Source organism: Mesocricetus auratus, unplaced genomic scaffold, assembly GCF_017639785.1.
Source record: "Mesocricetus auratus isolate SY011 unplaced genomic scaffold, BCM_Maur_2.0 Super-Scaffold_100066, whole genome shotgun sequence".
Classification (NCBI taxonomy): domain Eukaryota; kingdom Metazoa; phylum Chordata; class Mammalia; order Rodentia; family Cricetidae; genus Mesocricetus; species Mesocricetus auratus.
Genome location: NW_024429235.1, coordinates 68,963 through 90,989, shown reverse-complemented (window position 1 = coordinate 90,989; position 22,027 = coordinate 68,963). Strand labels below are relative to the sequence as shown.

The following is a 22,027-nucleotide window of genomic DNA, read 5'->3' as shown; positions in this document are numbered from 1 at the left end:
TTTCTTTTTGGTTTTCAATAAAGACTTTTTCTGTGTAGCTTTGGAGCCTCTCCTGGTACTTGCTCTGTACACAAGGCTGGCTTATACGTCAAGGAGATCTGACTGCCTCTGCCTCCTGAGTACTGGGATTAAAGTTCTTATCAATAAAAACATGGCAAATGAATGCTTCTCAAACTCAGAAAAAATTTATAAATTATATACAGGAAAGTACTGTGAAACTGGTAGTGTGCTGATTTTCCAAAAGTAAACATTATTATAAAATGAAGATTCAAAATAGGAGTAGAAAACCACAAAATATGACAATATGAATGGTGATTACATCTCTTAAGATATTTCATTTTCCTTCAAAAGAAACCATTTCTGAAGCTCTTACAATCACTCAATTATAACCCCATTCTTTTATCAAGAAGGACATGTCTAAGTCTTGAAATCACTGTATTCAAAGTAATGTGAAATAGAAAGCAACTTGCTTTACCATGTTTTCAAGTGAGTATCAGATGTGATTAAAGAAACTATAACTTATCTGCCAAGTAGCTTTACAACATAAATCATTCAATTAAATCTCCAAGACTTTCAAACACTCAGCCATGGCTGAATGAGGAAAGCTTTTCTGTATTCAATGGTTTTAATTTTAAATGTCTATTTATTGTAAAAATGTGTAAGAGGCAAATTTTGCTCATGTATTATTGTCATGCTCATTTTTTTCTGACTCAAAGGACTCTGAGTTAACATTAGTCAATTCAGAAATAAAATCCCAACAAGATAAAACACTGGTTTAGACTTGTGATTCTCAAGAATTCAAATTAAAGAGCACAATATGTCCACAAATTTAGAGGACAACATACAGTAACAATCTCTGGTTGACAGAAGCCTACAGTGGAGTATATAAAACACATATTCAAATGACCAATTGGTTGTTTCCCATGCGTTCATATTACAAACAATAAGTGTAACAGCTGTGGTCATAGTGCACACTTGTAATCCCAGCATTTCTTGTACCAGAAGAAGGATCAGAAGTTCCCAGATACAAATTAGGTGAAGATCAGTCTGGGCTACCTCAGAGCCTGTCAGTAAAACTTAGCTAAACAAACACTAGCAATAATGTCAAACAGAGACCACATTAAAAATATTTCCTAAGATGTGGGCAAAAACTGAGGAATGGGAGCAAATGCTCAGCAATTGAGATCACTAGTTAATCTTCTAGGGGACACAGGTTTGATTTCCAGAATCGACATAGAAGCACAATGACCAACTTTAACCCCAGTTGCAAAGAATCCGGCATCTATGGATACAAGAAATCCCATTGGTACAGATATAACACATGCAAGCAAAGTTAAAACACATAGAAACATAAATAACAGCTAGTGTCTTCTAATAGGAAATTTACTAAGAAAAGAGTGGAGCAGGAGGGGCTACATAATGGCTTGGGCTATAATAGAAACATAAATAAGCAATAATAGTATAAAACAAGTTCCAGGGTTGCATACATAGTTTCACTATGCTGAATTAGAGACAAGGGCATGCTTGGATCATATACTTAATTTCTTGCTCTCCTCATTTTTAACATGGGCTCCTACATTCACTGCAAACACCAAGTGATCTTAAGTCCAGTGAATAAGCAGGTCTCGGGACATGACAAAAGAAATCACTGAGTGCCCCCACAAGGATCACGACCTGTCCTCAGTGGCCTAAAAGAACATATACTGTGACTGTAGGAAAACTTTCTTTCTTTTGGGGGTAGGGGCGAGGAGGAGGTGAGTGAGTTAGGTTTCAAGCCAAGGTTGCTCTGTGGTTTTGGATGCTGTCCTGGAGCTAGCTCTTGTAGAACATGTTGGTCTCAAACTAACAGAGATCCACCTGCCTCTGCCTGCTGAGTGCTGGTATTAAAGGCTTGCGCCACCAACACCTGGCTTAAAACTTTTATTTCTCAATTTTATATTTGACTGTACATTTCTGGTACATTGTTACTGTTACCAAAAAGAAATAATAGCTTCACTTCAACACACATAATCTCTCTATATTTCCATAGCACTGAAAATGGAATGCTAATTTAACTAATCTGAACTTGAAATTCCTAATTTCCAACTGAATGAGAGGAAATGTCCATCCCAATGATCATGTACCAGTAAGAAAGAGCTACATTTGTTAACAGATTTTACATTTTCTGCAATACAAAATCAGTAATTTAGACATATATTAGCAAATAATAATAACTAGAAGATAAATGATATTATACTGACCTCACAAATGTAATCCCAGCTGTTGGAATTTAGCATGATTACCCCAAGTATAAGGCCAACCTGGTTTACATATTTGAAATCCAGTACAGCTACCCATCAAAAATAGCTCAAATATACCCATTCATTGGTTAATTTAATTTTGAAAAACAGGGCAACTATAATTTCTAAAACATTCTTAGACTTTTTAAGAAAAAGAAATAAACTTCCTTACACACATTCTCAATCTTATCCACAAGAAAATCCTGAGTTTATATTCAAAGATAGGATACATGATACAAATCACACCTTAAAACTAAGAAGTCATCTCACAGGACAATTATCCTCCTGTGAGAAAAGCAAAGATGAAGCAAAAACTAATACAAAATATTTACTAATCAAATATCCTGATTTGTTTACTGAAGTCATTCCAAAGACAAATATTCTCAGATATCAAACAATCATTTCTTTTTTTTTTTTTTTGGTTTTTCAAGACACGGTTTCTCTGGGGCTTTGGAGGCTGTCCCGGAACTCACTTTGTAGACCAGGATGGCCTCGAACTCACAGAGATCCACCTGCCTCTGCCTCCCGAGTGCTGGGATTATAGGCGTGCGCCACCAACGCCCGGCTGCTCTTATTTATTTATACATATAATATTGAGGAAAGCTGAGTAATAATGATGATTTAGAAGTAATTCCTGTAGACAGGGGACAAAAGGACAAAAACCAAACATAATTCACACAGGTCTGAATGAAAATCAAGACAGGACCCAGGACAGCCTCCAAAACAATAAAGAGATACCCTGCCTCAAACCCCCCCAAAAAAATCAAAACAAAGTAATTTTCATGACATCACAATACTAAAGTCTTCTGTACTTAAAACTAAAGAGTCTGTAAAATGTCAGTTTCCCCTACCATTGCAGCTTAACAAGGTGCTGATAGAGATTCTAAATGATTTTCCTATGCCACTGATATTAAGTGGAAAATTAATTTACTCATCTTCTGCTGATAGGAACCAACATTTCCATATATTACACTTCACAAATATGTATTTTATGCTACAACAGATACTAGGTCAATGAGGTCAGAACTTGACAGAACACACTGCTATATCACACAAATGATAAATAACAAATTGCAAAAAATCAGTCTTGTGAAAATTTTTTGAATACATATATCCTAAGTATTGCTAAAATTCTAATACTGATTTTGAAAGTGTCTTGGTGGGTGAATGTGTGTGTATGTATTTGTGTGTGCACATTTGTATGATATTTGTATTTCTGTGTGTATTATGTGCTTTATGTGATGTGTTTAGTTTTCTTTCTGAGTATGTTTGTACTAATGTTTATGTGTGTGTTTGCAGTGTGTCTGTGTTTTTGCATAAGGGGGAATTAATGTTTATGCATATGCAGTGTGAATATTTGTGTTTCTGTATGATAGAGAGGTTTTGTGTTGCATATACATGTTTGATTTGCCAGTGCATGTACATAGTATACCACATATGTAGTATCCAAAAGACAACTTTCAGTACTTGGTTCTATCATGTGTTGTCAGGAACAAGCTTATTGTACTTGTACAGCAACAGTATTTGACCTGGTGAGTAACAAATACACGTGAATAAACTTCATAAAATGATAGCAGGCACCTAAAGTCTATAAAAGCAAGCTGTCCTATGTGGTTATTTTAGAAGCATACAAGAATTAACTCAGGTTTCATATTGATCCTGCTTAGGTCAACTTCATGAGTAGGGGATTCTAATATTGAAAATAAATTTTATTAAAGCAACAGTTGCTACATTTACCCAATTCACAATATCCACAGGTCTATATAGTTACAAACATCAGTTTGAAACTTCTCTATGGCTAAATATTACAGAAAAGCCTTTGCCACATCATGGAGTTGGCAATAAAAGATGTACACAATTTATAATCCCACTCATTAGTATAGGCAGGTGACAGTGAAGACCTTAAATTTTAGAAACCACAGCATACTTGTATAAGCTTATAAACTGTCTTTGTGAAGATTCCTCATGATGCCAAGGAGAGAGTTCCTCCTATGAAACTCTAGAGCTACAAATTACACGTATGAATATTCAAAAAATTTTACTTAAAATAACATGTTTTTAAAATTATTTTTTGAGACAGGATTTCTCTGTGGCTTTGGAGGGTGTCTTAGAATTTGGTCTTGTAGACCAAGTTGGTCTTGAACTCACAGAGATCTGCCTGCCTCTGCCACCCGAGTGTTGGGATGCACCAGAAATGCCCAGCTTAGAATTCCATTTTCTAGTATTCATCCAGTAACTGCTACAATTCATATTAACTAAGATGGTGTTGAGTAAGCTGGAGGAAGCTCTTCTTGCAATCCTGACAAGCACTAAATTTAGTTACCATTTCTCCAGACTAGTTGGGTTTTGTTTTCAAATACCCCATATTATCCCCCCAAATTCTGTGAATGACACAATGGATATAACCAAATGACATAAGTTTCTGGAGATGCTGTTATATAGCTTTCATTGCCTGAGTCACTTTCAATCATAACTCTACAAGAAATTGTGAACCTAGCTCTTCAGACATAACACTATCTTTTATGAATGATTGGAATACATGACTCATAATCCAAACACTAAAAAGGAGTGAAGAAAGCTGCCATGAGTCAGTGGAATTCCTGGGCTGGATAACAAAACAACAACAAGGAAATCACATTTCAGGCCCATATTTTGTACCAGCTTTCTGATTAAATTCTCGAGCCAAACCAGCTCAGGTAGTGAACAGGTAAACTTGGTTGATATTCTATGTCACTGTCCAACCTAGTGTGAATTTATGCTAGAAACTCATGTAATAAATAAAGGTAAAACATGAGGAAACATTGCTTCCTAGCTATCTCTCTTGCCTTGTTATTTTCTAGTGCTATGCTAGCTCTCTTACCCAGCCCAGGCCTACTTGCTGAGGAATATGGCCAACTCAAAGGAATAGACTTCACACATCAATCATAATCAACACAAATTCTCTCAGACACAGCCATCAGATATTCTGATCTAAGCACACCCTCAACTGATGTTCACTCAGATGTCTCTAGGCTAGGACATGTTGACAGCTGAGGCTAATTGGGAAAAACACCATGTATTAGAACACAGTGAAGAGTCTGTGTGAGAGACATTGAGGCAGAAAAGGGATACTAGGAATAATATAACTGTAACAAAAAATATATGTCAGAAATTTGAAACAGGCTTTAGAGCCATGAGCTCCAGACACTGGGATTTGTACTAAATCATAGCAAGTACTGCCCACATGGTTTCTTTGAGGCATACATTTTAACCTGGAAATCACAATCATGTTAGGAAGGGCCACAGCATTTTATCCAGTTCCTCTATTTTGCTTGAACTTCTGTAATTTTAGCAATTTTGTTTAATGATGAGTGTAGTTCTGCTTTAATAACTACTTCCTTTTTAAAGATTTATTTATTTATTATGTGTAGGGAGAGATCTATGTACCCTTAGTGCTGACCATGCCTCCCATTAGCTGTTTTATCTCTCTTACATTCTCCATATATGTCCCCACGCACAAAGGTGTGTGGTCAGCTCTATGGGTAAGTAGATCTCTCCCTACAATTCCCATTTTAGTCTAAAGAAAAGATTTAGACTTTAAACAAAACTCAATTGTGCCAATACACAAAATGCCACAAACATGTATAAAGCATATATACATAGAAGATGATAAAGAAATTATAATCTACCGATATGCTATCCCAAGCATGTCTATCCCATCTAAAACCTAAACATATCTGAAAGCAGTGCCTAAGTCTGAATACATCTTTCCAATTATGAATAGAGTGTTCTTCCTGGGTGTATACCTGCAAGCCAGATGAGGGTACTAGATCTCATTATAGATCCTTGTGACCCAACATATCGCTGTGGGAAACTGAACTGAGGACCTCTGGAAGAGCAGTCACAGCTCGTAGACTCTCAACCTTCTCTCAAGCCCATGAATTCAGTTCTTTACCCACACATTTTATCAGTGGAGTGCTCCTCTACACAGGAAGTCTTGTTTTCAAGCTCCACATGATTAACTCGAAGTCCATTGAAAATATAAATAGCAAACTTTGCAAGTGCAGAACTTCTGAAAACAAAAAAGGGACCACAGCTCTCTGTGTTTGGCAATTCTGTGTTTGATAGTGTCAGGACAAGCACTAAGGGTGGCTACATTTAATAGTCATGTCAACAAGGATATTTCAAAGCACAGTCCCAATACTAATGCTGTGCATATGCACAGCCAGCAAACTGAACATACTCAAGAACCCACCAGGTGGCCCAGAAAATTGCAAGTCCATGCAGGCTGTTAGGATCACATAGAAATATACCGGGGCATACAGGACCATTAGGATCATGCAGGACAATGCAAGACCAGGCAGGAACATGGCAAACTCTGCTTCCGGCCTCTTATTCCTACCCAGCCTTGGGAAGACACTCTGAACTGGTTCCCATGGCTCAACTCGGCACTTCTCGCCATCTGGGGATGGAAGCCCCAAGCTCACCATGCCGTGGTTTTCAAGCTCCTCTTGGCTCAGCTCCATGCAGTAGCTCTCACAGAACAGCACACAAGACCACAAGAACAGTTTCTCTGCAAAGCCAAGCCTGAAGATTGTGCCAGAAAGGAACCAGCACAACTTCCGACTGGCAGATCGCCTTGAGTGACTGATTGTTTAGTGAAGCCTGAGAAACAAGAGTTCCTCCCATAGGCTCACACTGTGCTTTAAGAGACAGCCCATTGGTTCTTGGACAAAGACCTTTTTTTTTTTTGGTTTTTCGAGACAGGGTCTCTCTGTGGCTTTGGAGGCTGTCCTGGAACTTGCTCGGTAGACCAGGCTGGTCTCAAACTCACAGTAATCTGCCTGCCTCTGCCTCCTGAGTGCTGGGATTAAAGGCGTGTGCCACCAATGCCTGGCTGACAAAGACCTTTTCTGAGTCAGCACAGATGTGCATTTCAATAGCATTTGCATCTGGTTGGAAATGCAGACCCTGATCTCCAAAGGTACTTACTCTTGTTTGTTCTTAACACCGAGTAGCTAGCAAACTTTTACAGCCCTCTATAATGTGTGTAGTGCAGTGAATTTCTGTCACACTGGTGAAAGAGCAGCCAAAATATCAACAACTAAAAAGTGATTTCAAAAGGCAGGTGGTGGTGGCGTATGTCTTTAAACCCAGTACTGAGGAGGCAGAGGCAGGCAGATCTCTGTGAGATAGAGACCAGCCTAGTCTTCAAAAGCCAGTTCTAGGACAGACTCCAAAGGAATACAAAGAAACCCTGTATTGAAATACCTCCCCAATAAATAAATAAATAAAAGATTTCAGGAAACTCTTGAGCCAAGAGGTGCTGAGAGGTTTGTTATATGGCTTCACACTGAGTAAGGTGACATGAACTTGCTTTTTATCCGGTTGAAATAGGGACAACAGACAACCAGGAAAGAAAATCAGGAACCAGCTCACAAGCAAGAAAATGGGACTTTCTCCCATCAGAAAGCTGGATAAGCACCATTGCTTTAGGTGTTACATTCCTTACATTCCTGAAATTCAGAGCATACTGATGAAAAATGAATAGTACTGCAGAGTAACCCTCATGGAATGTTTAATATTTAGAGAATAATGGAGCAAGGAAAAACCATGTTTAAGGTCACCATTGTGATCCAGTACAACTTCCTCAGTGGGGAGTTGAAAAAATAAATAAAAACCACAATTGCATTATTCATGGTTCTCTACATGAACAGGACTGGTAGAATGAATCACTACACATGTGTGGAAATGGATTTATTAGAATGTCTTAGGTGTTGGTCCAGATAGTCCAGCAATGGATGCCTTCCCATAAAAATTTGAAGAATCCAGGAGTTGTTCTCATCATTGGGCTGAATATCTCAGCTGGTCTTCGATATACACCAAACACTCAAGGAAATGGCTGTAATTGTGATAAAGGAATGAATATATTAGCCAGGGCTGAGGAAAAACAGAGAAAGAGAGAGCTTCCTTCTACAATATCCTTTCTATATGTAGGCTGCCACCAGCAGGTCTGACCCAGATTAAGGATGGATTTTTTTTTGTTTGTTTGTTTTTTGAGACAGGGTTTCTCTGTAGCTTTGGAGGCTGTCCTGGGACTCACTTTGTAGACCAGGCTGGCCTCGAACTCACAGAGATCCGCCTGCCTCTGCCTCCCGAGTGCTGGGGTTAAAGGCGTGCGCCACCAACGCCCGGGTAAGGATGGATCTTAATCTTTAGTTTTGTTTGCTTTTTGTTTTGTTTTGTTTTGATGTTTTCAAAACAGGGGTTTTCTATGCCTCCATGGAACTCATTCTGTGAACTACTTTGGCCTGAAACTCAGAAAATCAGAATGCTTCTGCCTCCTGAGTGCTGGGGTTAGAGGTGAGCTGCAGCCATCAAGCAACTGAAAATGGATGTCACCTCAAGTAATCTATATTAAATATGAGGATTTACTTTCAAAAACTATGGAAAAATCCTGTACCCAACTCTTTGAGGTTTAGTTAATTCCTATAGCTGTCAGTTTGACTAACAAGAATAGCCATCACAACAACCTATGCAGAAGAATAGAGGAAGGCCGGGCGTTGGTAGCACACACCTTTAATCCCAGCCCTCGGGAGGCAGAGGCAGGCAGATCTCTGTGAGTTCGAGGCCAGCCTGGTCTACAGAGCGAGTTCTAGGACAGCCTCCAAAACAATACAGAGAAACCCTGTCTCGAAAAACAAAAATCAAAAAAAAAAAGAAAAGAAAAGAATAGAGGAAGATTTCTTACCTTAAGGAGGTACAGAGATCCAGGGCATTATTTCCAAAAGAACACTATTCCTAAGCAAAGAAGCATGTGGATTTCACTTAGTGAGTGTAAGGACACTCATGTAGTATTCTCCCTATTCCTCAGCAGGCTCAGGCAAAAAAAATCCATTTCTAATCATGATCACAATATAAAGCAGAGTCATTTAGGGAAATTTTTACTTCCGAGTCAAGCAGAAACACAAATTATAAAAATGATTGGAAGAGTCAGGCACACTCCTTTACTCCCAGCACTCAGGAGGCACTAAATCCTGCAAAGGAAGGAGACCACAACACAAACCATGTCTGACCCATTAGACTAATGCCTGGATTTACAATGGATGCTCTGAAATACAGAGGTGTCTGAGAGCATGTTCTACAAGTTGCCACAGGTGTCAAATTAGAGCATTATATCCAAGAAAATATCATCACATCAACAGAAGAGAAACATTTCACAATAAAATCATCTTTAACCAACCCCTGCCAAGAAAATCAAGCCTACAGAAGGAAACCATGATTTTGAAGTTAAGGCTTATTATATTCAATAGGACAGAATTGATAAGTATTCTTCTAATAGTTCATCAAAATAGTGTGGAAAACATACCACACAAAAGAACAGAAATCAATACACAGTGCCCATTAATAACTATCAAAAGGACAATTGTTACTCCTGTATAAGAAGACACTGGCTGCCAAGTGGTGGTATCACACCCTTTAATCCCAGAACTCTGTAGGTAGAGACAGGCAGATCTCTGTGACCTCAGCCAAGGGTATTAGAGTCAGAAAAAAATTCTTGAAGAAAAAAAATGACACAGGCTAGCAGAGTGGATTAGAAAATAGGATGCATTTTCCTGATAACTCCAACATTCAAATTTCACCATCAGGGCCAGTCACTGATGACTTTAAGAGGATTAAAAAATATTAAAAATAAAATGCATGTGAGAAGGTAGCAGGCATAGTTACTTTTATATTTTATAACAAAATAAAATCCAAGAAAAACAGACCTGATGGGGTTGAGGACAGTATAAAATAATTAAAGTTAAAATACAACATGAATATGTAACAATTTTTAACATGCCTTCGAATACCAGGACAACATTGTTTGTTAAGAAGAAACAGTGCTACTGCTGATCTACCACAGTAATACCTGGTGACTTCAATACACTTATCACACAAAGAGTTTGATCTTCCAGATATGAACTATGTATTGAAACTGGAGATCAGCTGGGCGTTGGTGGTACACGCCTTTAATCCCAGCCCTCGGGAGGCAGAGGCAGCTGGATCTCTGTGAGTTCAAGCAGCCTGGTCTACAGAGTGAGTTCCAGGACAGCTTCCAAAGCCACAGAGAAACCCTGTCTCGAAAAACCAAAAAAAAAAAAAAGAAACTGGAGATCATGAGTCAAAAAGATGTGATAGACATCTATGTAATATAACCACTAAATACTAAAGAATATTCTTTGGCACAACAATCTATGGAACTCTCTCAAAAATTCGCCAAAATAATGAATAAACACATCTATAAGTTATTAGAAAAGTGAAATAACACCCTGAATACTACACAAACACTATGAATTAAAGCTGGATATCAACAATAACAACAGATAATAGAAAAACTCATGGAAGCTAAACAACTCATTAACAAGTGAGACAAGAAATCAAGAGAGAAATCAAGAATGAAAGTGAAAACACAGCATGTCTGAAACAAGGGACACAATGAAGGCAGTTCTAAGAGGCAAATTCAAAGCACTGAATGCCTACATAAAAGTACTAGAGTGATTTCTCATTAATATCTTCATTACAAACTAGACAGCACTACAAAAACAATACTCAATATTGTATGTATAAATAAATAAGAGCAGCCGGGCATTGGTGGTGCACGCCTTTAATCCCAGCATTTGGGAGGCCGAGGCAGGCAGATCTCTGTGAGTTCGAGGCCAGCCTGGTCTACAGAGTGTTCCAGGACAGCCCCCAAAACAATACAGGGAAACCCTGTCTCAAAAAACAAACAAACAAAAAAAACAAAAACAAACAAGAAAAAATAAGAGCACTGGAAAACCAGGAATAAAATCAATGTGTTAGAAAAGCACAGCAACAGGAATAACCAAAGGAAGAATAAGCAAAATGCCATGTTGTTTTCACAAATAAATTGATTAAATGGCAACCACTTAGACAAATTAGTCAACAGAATGAGAGAGAATATGTAAATTACTAATTTGATATGAAAGAGATGAATTTACATGGGATTCTGAGGGAAGTGAGAGAATCATAAGGACATACTTTTACATTTTTTTTCATGAAACTTGAAAACCTAAGAACAAAAAACACAAAGCTGGTATTTTGTCCTGATGTGTTTGACCTATGAAAGTGAAAACACATCTGCACAACTATGCTCATAGCAGCATTATTTGTGATAGCCAAAATCTGGAAGCAACCTAGATACCCCTCAACTGAAAAATGGATAGAGAAAAGTTGGTAAACAATGGAGTATTACTCAGAAGAAAAAAAATGGAATCTTTAAACTTGCAGGCAAATGGATGGCACTAGAGGAAACCATTCTGAGTGAGATAACCCAGTCACAAAAAGACAAGCATGGTATGTACTCATTCACATAAAAGAACACATACTGGACAGAAACTGTATGAATCTAGTCAATGTGGTAAAGCATATTCACATGTCAGCAGTCTTAAATATCATAAAATATCACATAACCTAGACTGACCCTGTGAATGAAACCAATGACGTAAAACCTGTATAAGAAATCACCCTGCAGAGAAATCCCTTATTTGTAAGCAGTGTGATAAAGCTGTGCACTCTGCATAACTCAATAATCTGTGAGCTCCTGAAATTTTTAATACTGAAGGAAGTCTTGGTGTAAAGGATTTGATAAGATCTTCAATGAACATACATTTATTTACACAAGATTCTGCAGGGAAAAACATCTGACATGTGTCACCAATCTGCTCAAGCATTTGTGTTGTCTCTGTTGTGTTTGTACTTGCAAAATCTTATGTACAAAGTTCTATAGGTTCGCTGATAAGGTAACCCTTTTTTTTTCCAGGCTTTTCTTTAATTGCTTAAACAAACCCTCTTAGTGATCAGTCTATTGGTCTAAATTCAGTCCTAAATTCCTGCATTCTGTTCCATGAACCAATGCATGATGACAGGAAACTATTAAGACTTTAAAGGCCTCAACCCCTGGGATACAGGAATGAGTGCGTACAAGAGAAAATCTTCACCTTTGAAATTCTGTTTGGTTAGAGAATTGATCGAATTCAATTATGTGATGTCAGTGTTTGGGTTTATGATAGGTCATGCATGTTCCCAAGAAGGGTAGACCCTGGAGTTTTTGTGTAGCAGACACTACATATAGTTCTCAAAAAAAAAACAACATGACCTGGTTTTTGGCCATGAGCTTGTAATAATTTTGCTCATCCACATCTATAACCCTGTTCATATTTTAAATCCTTTTTTGTAACATCTTTATATAAGCTAATGGGGAAGAAGTCACAGAAGAGAAATCCCTATTCTTGTCAACAATTTTTAGAGAATTTAGAATTCATACTCGTGTTCATTTTCAATAAAATATTTTTTTCACGCAAGGACAGGTGTCAATGAGTTCATTAGACCCAAGGTAAATGATTAATTGGTGTTTTATTATGGAACAACTTACACAGATAATTTAAAAAAAGAGCCATTGAGGCATTTCTGCTAGAGAAGATGCAATCTCTGTCTTTCTGACACCCAAGAGAGACAAAGAGACACAGGGAGGAGAGGGAGAAGGTAGTGAGAGAGAAGGAGATAAGGAGAGAGGATAGATAGAGAGAGAAAGACAGACAGGGTAGAGAGAGGGAGAGAGAAATATATAGACAGAGAAGAGAGAGCCCTCAGAGGGAAAGAGAGAGGGAGACAGAGAGGAGAGAGAGGTAAGAGAGAGACAATGAGGGAGAGAAGAGAAAGAGAGACAGAGAGGGAGATGGAGCTAGAGAGAGGGACAGAGAGGAGATGGAGAGATACAGAGACGAGGGAGAGAGACAAAGAGGGAGAGAGAAGAAAGAGGGAAGGAGAGGGAGACAGAGATATGATAAGAGAGAGGGAGAGAGAGGAGAGACAGAGAGGAGAAACAGACAGAGGAGAGACAGAAGACAGAGAGAGGGAGAGAGAATTTCCCCAGCTTCTCCACATTCCTTCTGTCAGTTACACAGAACCAAAGACACAGCACGGTAGACTCCAGCAGATCCCTCCCATCTGACTGGTGGGTCCACTAGCAGCTCTGGTTTGCTGGTGAGACCTGAGTGACAGGACCAGGTGAGCAGAAGAGACACAGCACAATGGTTTAATCTGAGCAAAGAATTCCTGTGTGACCCCAGGGGAACAGAAAACCAGATTCCTAGAGGTGAATCCTGAGGTGAGGGCTTTTACCACCCAACCAGCCACTCCCCCCAACCCTCTGTGCATGGAGCCGGCAATAGTGGGCTTTTCAGGGGTAGAGTCTGGACTGAGGTGACTGCATGTGAAGACCTATCATTGGCATCTTGAGGGCAGGGTTAGGAACAGAGCAACCAAACATTCCAACCTCTCTGCATAGATACAGAAGCTGCTAGGGTTTCCACCTAAACAACCTAGACTCCCTGGGTACAGGAGCCTCCGTTTAATTCTGGCTTCTTCCAGCTGAAAAGGGACAGTATGGGAAGGGATGAGTCAAGACTAGGGGCTCACATTCAGCAGGAGGTAGGGGGGAGAATTATCCACTTAGCTGCCATCCTGCCACCCTGTAGACTTCAGGCATCGGTTCCTTGAGGAGGCAAAGAATGAAGGTTGGGTTAACCTTCCACCATAACAGGGAGGTGCAGGTGGAGAGAGGCTGCTTTGACTCCAATCTGTGTTTGGCTTCACTGATCCAATCCCAGCTCTCAAGGTGGCAAGGGCAGACCCTCCCCTGTAGTCACCTCAGTTCAGACTCAGCAATTAAAAAGCCAGCCATTGTCAAACAGAGAAGGGGAAAAGGACAAGAGCTCCTGAACAAATTGGAAGCATGTGGGGGAGGGGAGAGGGAATTTGGAGAAAGAGAAGGGGAGAAAAGGAGGGAGGAAGACATGAAAGGGCAGGAAGTTTGAGTCACGGGAAGAATAGAGGAGAGCAAGAAAAGAGAGACCATAATAGAGGGAGCCATTACAGGTTTAAAGAGGAATCTGGCTCTAGGGAATTGTCCAGAGATCTAAAAGGATGAACCCATCTAAGAGTCTAAGCAATAGAGGAGTGGCTACCTTAAATGCCCTCCCCTGATAATGAGATTGATGACTACCTTATATGCCACCCTAGAGCCTTCATACAGTAGCTGATGGAAGCAGTGGCAGACACCCACAGCTAAACACTGAGTGAACTCCTGGAACCCATTTGCAGAGTGGGAGGAGTGATGAGCAATGGTGTCAATACAAGGCTGGGGAAACCCACAGAGACTGCTGACCTGAACAAGGAGGAGCTCATGGACCCCAGATTGACAGCTGGGAAACCAGCATAGGATAAAACCAGGCCCCCTGAACATAGGTGTGAGCTAGGAGCACTGGGCAGTATCTGAGGCCTCTTAAGGTGGTACCAGTGTTTATCAAACTGCACAAATGGACTTTGGGTGGCCACACCCCTTGGAGTGACACTCTCTTAGACCACATACATGGTGGAAGGCCTAGGCCCTGCCCCAAGTGACTTGACAAATTTTAATGATCCCTCACTTAAGATCACACCATCCCTGGCGAGTGGACTGAGGTAGCACAAGGGTTCAGTGAGGGGTGTATGAGGATGTGAGGTAGATGGGGCCAGGGAGTGATATGTAAAATTAGATAGTTTCTAATTTAAATAGAATTCATATAGTAAAAAGAAAGTAACAGGGGAAACAGGGTCGTAAATACCAGAGCTAACAATTGCTGGGGCCATATCCATGAAGGACTAGAGATTAGGAGAAGACCCAGGACCTGCTGAGGTGCTTGCAGAGGGTAGAAGAAACACGAAATGGGGAGTGGAGGAAGGTAGCTCCAAATTCTGTCTAAGGCCACATCACCAGTAGCATAATGAGTGTTATAGCTGATGTGAGTGTTTCTGTTGTATTTTGTGAATGATGTATTCATACAGATATCTGTATGTGGCAGTATTCAGGCATCTGCACCGGATTGCCTTTGGGGTTCTGACAGGACATGCCCTCAGCTGCAGCCACTAAGAGCATCGCCTGTGCACATCCACGATGTTGGCTTTTAAAAGGGCCCTGACCCCTCAGGCATGAATGGAGCTTCTGGTAATGGATCAGTATTTATCCCTGGTGTACAAATTGACTTTGGGAGCCTACTCCACCTGGTGGGATGTGAATGCGGGAGGTCCTCCGTCCTGCCCTGGTTGATATGACAGATTTTGGGGATCCCCCATGGAGTGCCTCACCCTCCCTGGGAATAGATGGAAGATGGAATTGGGATTGGGGGCTGGTATGGGGCAGGGGAGGAGGGAAGGGAGAGGGGCCCAGGATTGACATGTGAAGCAGACTTATTTCTAATTTAAATAAAAAACTTAAAAAATAAAATAGCAATGAAATAAAATAAAAGTGACCCGACCACCTTGTTCCTGTCCAATTTTCTCATCCCCTCTGTCTGTCTGTTCCTCTCTCTGTCTTTCTCTGTGTGTCTCTCTCTCTGTCTCTCTCTCTATTCTCTGTCTTTCTCTCTCTCCCTCTCTCTCTACTGCTACTCTCTCTCTCCCTCTCTCTCCTGCTACTCTCTTTCTCCCACTCTCTCCTTCTCTCCCTTTCTCTCTCTTCTGCTACTCTCTTTGTCTGTCTCTCTCCCTCTCTGTCTCTCTTCCTGCTACTCTGTGTCTCTTTCTTCCTGCTACTCTATCTTTCTTTCTCTCTCTGTCTCCTGTTACTCTCTATACTCTCTTTCTCTCTCTCTCTGCTTCCACTCTCTTTCCTTGCCTCTGTCTTCTCTTCTGACTTTCCCACTTCAGACACCATTCTCCCTTCTCCCACTTGCACTTTTCCCATTTACTTTATTCCCCAATAAAATTCACATGACATCTCTCTCTCACACATGATGCATTCTTAAATGTCAACAGTATTTTCCTTCAGATTCCTTATCACATGTGGTAGCAACGATTAAGAGAATATCAGTGGTTATCAGATTTCAGTTTGAGTGATGAGAAAGATGTCCCCCAAAGGTCATTGACACAATTATAAATATATACAGCATTTATAATTATCTGTGGTATAGTCTTGTTTTGTTTAAGCATAATTATGACCTGGTTATTGTTTTCATTTGGAGATTTATCATGATAAATGGTGATATGATTGTGTGTCAAGTTGACAAGGGATGGAATGTGATGTCTATACTTGGTTGTCAACTTGACTGTATCTGGTATTTTATAATTCATAAATAGAGGGCAGAGTTGTGATCTGAACTCTGAGTCAGGAAGATGACATGCCTTTGACCCAGATTCTGAGGCTGGATGACACATGCCTTCAATCAAGACCTGGATGATTGAAGGCACACCTTTAATCTAGGTCACACCTTATGCTGGAAGGACAATGGAAGAAGGAAAGTAGTGTGTTAGTTCCTTGTCTGCTTTCCCTCCACTTGTCAGCACATCCATTCCTTCACAGGCAGTGAATCCTGCTTCTTTGGGATTCCATTATATAAAAAAATTAAAAAGAACTCTGAGACACCAAGCCTTAAGGGACCAATCAACTCTAGATTCTTCAGTTTTTCATTTACTGCTGTCCATTGTTGGACTGCAGCCTTTGAGGCATTCCTGGAAATCCCAAAACACACGTATGTAGACAGATAGATAAATCAATAGACAGATAGATAGATAGAGATAGATAGATAATAGATGATACATAGATGATAGAAAGATATGGATGATAGATATTGATAGATGATGCAGAGATAAATGACAGATAGATATATAGATAACTAGATAATAAACAATAGATGATAGATAGAGATAGATGATAGACATTAAATAAATGATAGATATAGATAGTTAGATACAGATAATAATAGATAGATGATAGATATAGAATGATGATGTATAGATTGATGTTAAATTATATATTTAGAAATACAGATTGATGAGGAATTGAGGTAGAGGTAGATGACACACATGCATAGATATGTGATAGATGAAAAGGGATAGACATAGATAGACTGATGATTGATAGATATACACAGATGATAAGTATATACATAGATGCTACAGGTAGAGATAACTAGATGATAGAGATGGATACATAGATGACAGACATAGAAATATAGATATAGACAGATGATATGTGTATAGATATAGATAGATGATAGACAGACAGAAAGAAAGATAGATAGATGGACAAAGAGATTATATTTTTAATTTCTGTGACTAGAGAACCCTGACTAATACTGTGGGATTTCCAATTAAATAAATTTCTATACTAATTTTGGATTTATACTCTAACTACACATCAGAAATACCTTTACCATATACTTTAATACCACAATACATAAATTTGCAGCAAATATCATTTTCTAGTATATAAAGCTAAAGAAAAAGGGAGACAGTGAATCATTGGGTTGGGTGTTATTTCTGATGAAAAGTTTCTAAAATAATAAAAGTCATTAGACACATGGCTAAATTTGGTTACTTTTTGGTCAAGTTCATAGATACTTGTTACTTAGTGTAAAATTACTTGTTTATTAACTTAATCTTATAAGCATTCATTTTGGAAACTTATTAAAGCTTAAAAAGGAAAATCCATCATCAAAGTTCCAATTACAAAGGAAAGAGAAAGTAAACTCTGTCTCCAGTTGTAAAGCCACCAATTATAAATGTAGTTAAAGGACTGAATGATGGAGATGGATAGATGGTGCAGCATTTAAGAACATTGGCTGCTATTCGGGAGGACCTAGATTCAATTCTCAGCTATCATATGGTAGCTCACAACTGTCTGTAGATACAGTTCTAGAATACCTGACACCCTCACACAGACATACATGTAGGCAAAACACCAGTGCACATAAAATAAAAATAAATAAACAGCATTGAATGAAATTTAACATCACCTTCTAAATGGAGATAACTTGTTCCAGTGGCATCCTGACTTGATGGATTTTCCAGAGTTATGTTTGTACAATACCATCACCTGGCTACATTGGTTTGTTTTTGGTTTTGTTTTGTTTTGATTTTTTTTTGGTGTTTAGAGACAGGGTTTCTCCGTATTGTTTTGGAGACTGTCCTGGAACTCGCTCTGTAGACCAGGCTGGCCTCGAACTCACAGAGATCCACCTGCCTCTGCCTCCCAAGTGCTGGGATTAAAGGCGTTCGCCACCAACGCCCGGCTGTTTTGATTTTTTTAAGAAAAAGAGACATGTTTGATCATGGCAGCACCAATATACCTCAGAGAACATAATGGGCATTAATGAAATTCCACATGGGTTTTACATTCTTTATCGCAAAACTAAGCCATTGGACAAAAAAGTGCTCTTGCCTCAACTGCAGACAGTATGCTGTCCAAATTGGGCCAGCAGGACACAAAAGAGAGTGAGTGCCAAACCTTCCTAATACAAGGTGGGACAGTTCTTCACAAATACTGCCTCATAGAAAATTCTGTCACATATGCTATGCCGGTAGGCCAAAGATGAATGAGTAGATGATACAGAGGATCCTTGGATGATTCTGTAAGCAGCCAGCAGTTTCTGCAATTTCTTCCAATTTTTGAAAGTTTCTCACTTGCACTTCCTGTTTACTTGGGTAATGTTATTCCCTTCTTGTGTTTCTGATGGATTTGAAGACTTTATAGATACAGTTGTAGTTTTTTTCATCAGTTTCAGAAAGTAAATTCACTTGAGAAATGTCAAGTGTATAAGGTTGAGAAATGCAAAAAGATAGTTTTGATAATGCAAGTTAGAATATACAGTGAATTATCCACAACCTCTAGGACTGAACAAAATAGCATAGATACTCCCGTATTTTCTTCTGAATTTGTCAAATGCTGATGGGCTAGACATGGTTGATGCATTTATTCCCTGTGTATACTGGATATAGTTATTGAACTTATTGCATAGTTTTTCTTATATTAGTTATAACCTTTCTTACTTTAGACAAAAAGGCAACATGTGGTGATATTTTGTTTTTGCTCCTTGAAGGCCTGTATTCATGGAGTTCTTTGATTGTTCTTCCAGGACCAACCACAGGCCAAATCCAGTCTATAGAAAGCTGAAGGTGGAGCATAAGCTGGTCTTGTTGAACATTCAGAACTCTGCAGGTTCCTGTTCTAGAGTAGGAACCAGGGCAGGGACCCCTATGCTGTGTCTTTAAGCACACTCTGACCCTTAAGGAAGTGCTCTTGTCACTCAAGACTCACCAGCCAATCAGGGTCACGGGGCCAACCCACCAGTCACAAGTCTCTCAGGACATTTCCTGGAGCCATGCTGCAGGCTTGTTTTCATAGCAGGACAAGTGCCAGGGGATTGATTACTGTGTTATGAGTGCTGCTGTAGGGGATGTGAGGGGAGCATGGAGGAGCTCTGAAGCCACAGCATGGTGAGCAAGGGGATGCTATCCCATTATGTGTAGGACAGGATGGAGAGGCTTGGGAGACAGTGTGGCAGGTCCTCCCCCAGAACGAGGTTGGGTGGGAACCTGTAGCCACATTCAGTGCTCTGTGAGGTCCCATGGGGTCATAATGACTCCCCAAACCCTGGTGCTGGCCTGTGAATCCTTCACTTTATGGGCTGCATTTGTGGAAAGCATTCTGATCAGGGAGCTTTGTGTAGACACATCTTTGTAGTTAACACCAACGTGCTCTTGATGCATGCAGAAGGCAAATTGTCAAACTTGAAACAACTTAGTTTCTCTATTGTCTTCTAGATGCTCTGTACTTTACATTTGATGTTTAGGTATAAGATCAATTCAGAGTTTATTTTGATATGGTGTAAATGGCATTCATTTTCCTTCTTTTTTATACTTATTTATTTTTGGATTTTTGAGACAGAATTTCTCTCTATAGCTTTGGAATCTGACCTGGGACATGCTCTATAGCGCAAACAAGTCACAAAGTCACATAGATCTGCCTACAGAGTGCTGGGATTAAAGGCATGTACCACCAATGCCTGTCTCTTGCTTTTTACATATATTTTTAATGATTTATTTACTTATTATGAATACAATATCATTCCCCCATATATGTGTGCACACCACAAGAGAACAAAATATCTCATTGTGGATGGTTGTGAGCCACTATGAGGATGGTGGGAATTGAACTCATGACCTCTGGAAGAACAGTCAGTGCTCTTAACCAATGAGCCATCTCTCCAGCCCCTATTTTTGTTGTTTTTTTATTTGTTTGTTTGTTTTTGAGACAGGATTTCTCCATGTAGCTTGGGAGTCGGACCTGCAATTTGCTCTCTAGAGCAGGCTAGCCCCAAACTCATGGAGATCTGCCTGCCTCTTCCTCCCCAGTGCAAGGATTAAAGCATGGGACACTAAAGACATCTGTAATGGCCTTGTCGTGTTGGATCACACTCCACTATTAAGCTGTGATGTTGGAGAGTAGAGTTGTTGATATAAAGAATTTACCAATCTTTAGGGAATAGTAAATCCTGCAAAATAGAATTTACCTGAGGGAGTGCTGACTCTAAAATATCCTGAAGATAACTGGTATGCTAACCAGGACTGTTAGAGGTTAGGATGCTAAAATATGCATTAGTTCTCCATGACTGTCCAGACATATGGCTCCAAACCATGACAAATGAGAAACCCCTGATTTACAAACAGGCCATGGGCCCATCCCCATATCACAGGACAGGGATGCTGTCTTAAGTCAGGGTTTCTCTGTGGCTTTGGAGGCTGTCCTGGAACTCACTCTTGTAGATCAGGTTGGTCTTTAATTCACAGAGATCTGCCTACCTCTGCCTCCTGTGTGCCACCATTGCCTGGCTGAGGAATAGCATCTTGTATATGACTTCCCAGGGAAAATGGACCAAAAGAGGAAATTTCTAGGAAGTCATAAGAAATTATCACACATTGAAACAAACTCAGGTGGTCACTCAAATGATGCTGCACAATAGGACACCTGGTTACAACTATTTGAAACATAAAACACTGTTGTATTAAGTCCTTGCCTGATCAATCAAGGATTTCATTTAGGCCCTCAGGCAGGGAGGAGGATCATTCCTGGGAAAGCTACAGACATCCTCAGGCCTCGGTCTTTTGTGCTTTCCCTAATGGCCTGATGTATTGATAATTAAACAGGGAGCCAGCTATGTGTTGGTGGCACATGCCTGTATTCCAAGCACACAGGAGGCAGAGGCAGGTATATTTCTGTGAGTTAGAGACCAGCCTGGTCTACAAGAGCGAGTTCAAGGACAACCTCCAAAGTCACAGTGAAACCCTGACTTGAAAAACCCCCCATAAGAAGCGATTCCTCTTAAGAAGCTGACTTAGAATAGTGCATTGCTTATGCAAATCCTCCCTGCCCTAGCATGTAAAGACTCAACACCTTCAGCTCTGCATCTGCCTGCTAGCTGCCATGACCCCTCCCATGATGATGATTAAGTGAACCTCTGAAATTTTAAGTGAGACACCTCAAATAAATTTTTCTTCATAGGCGTCTGTTCACAGCAATAAAAACCTATAAAAGACAGAGGTTAGAATCAGGGACTGGTGTATTGCTGTCATAGGCTGGTCCTGTTGTACAATTTCTCTGATGTGTTCTCAGTAGTGTTGATCTGTTGTCTTGCCTCTCCCTTTATGTCTTTTCTCTGGGATTTTTTTCTCAAGTCTATAGGCTACTTAAAGGGCCAAGATATGTTGCATGCGAGCCTCCTAGTCTGTTTCCTGCTAAAGTCGCTGGGTGAATACATTTTAATCTCCATGTCATGAAATAAGTGTGTGAAACACCAGAATTATATAATCATATTTTCAAAGAAGCATACATTTACACTGTGAGAATCAAACTTCCTGGTTTAAACATGTATGGGTTCTTTTAGGACACA

General features: G+C 39.8%; 1 pseudogene; it reads right to left on the bottom strand.

Annotated features, from left to right (window-relative positions):
- The window catches only part of LOC106020771, an 82,447-nt pseudogene extending 75,603 nt beyond the window's left edge, over positions 1-6,844 (bottom strand).
- Between the last annotated feature and the right edge of the window lie 15,183 nt (positions 6,845-22,027).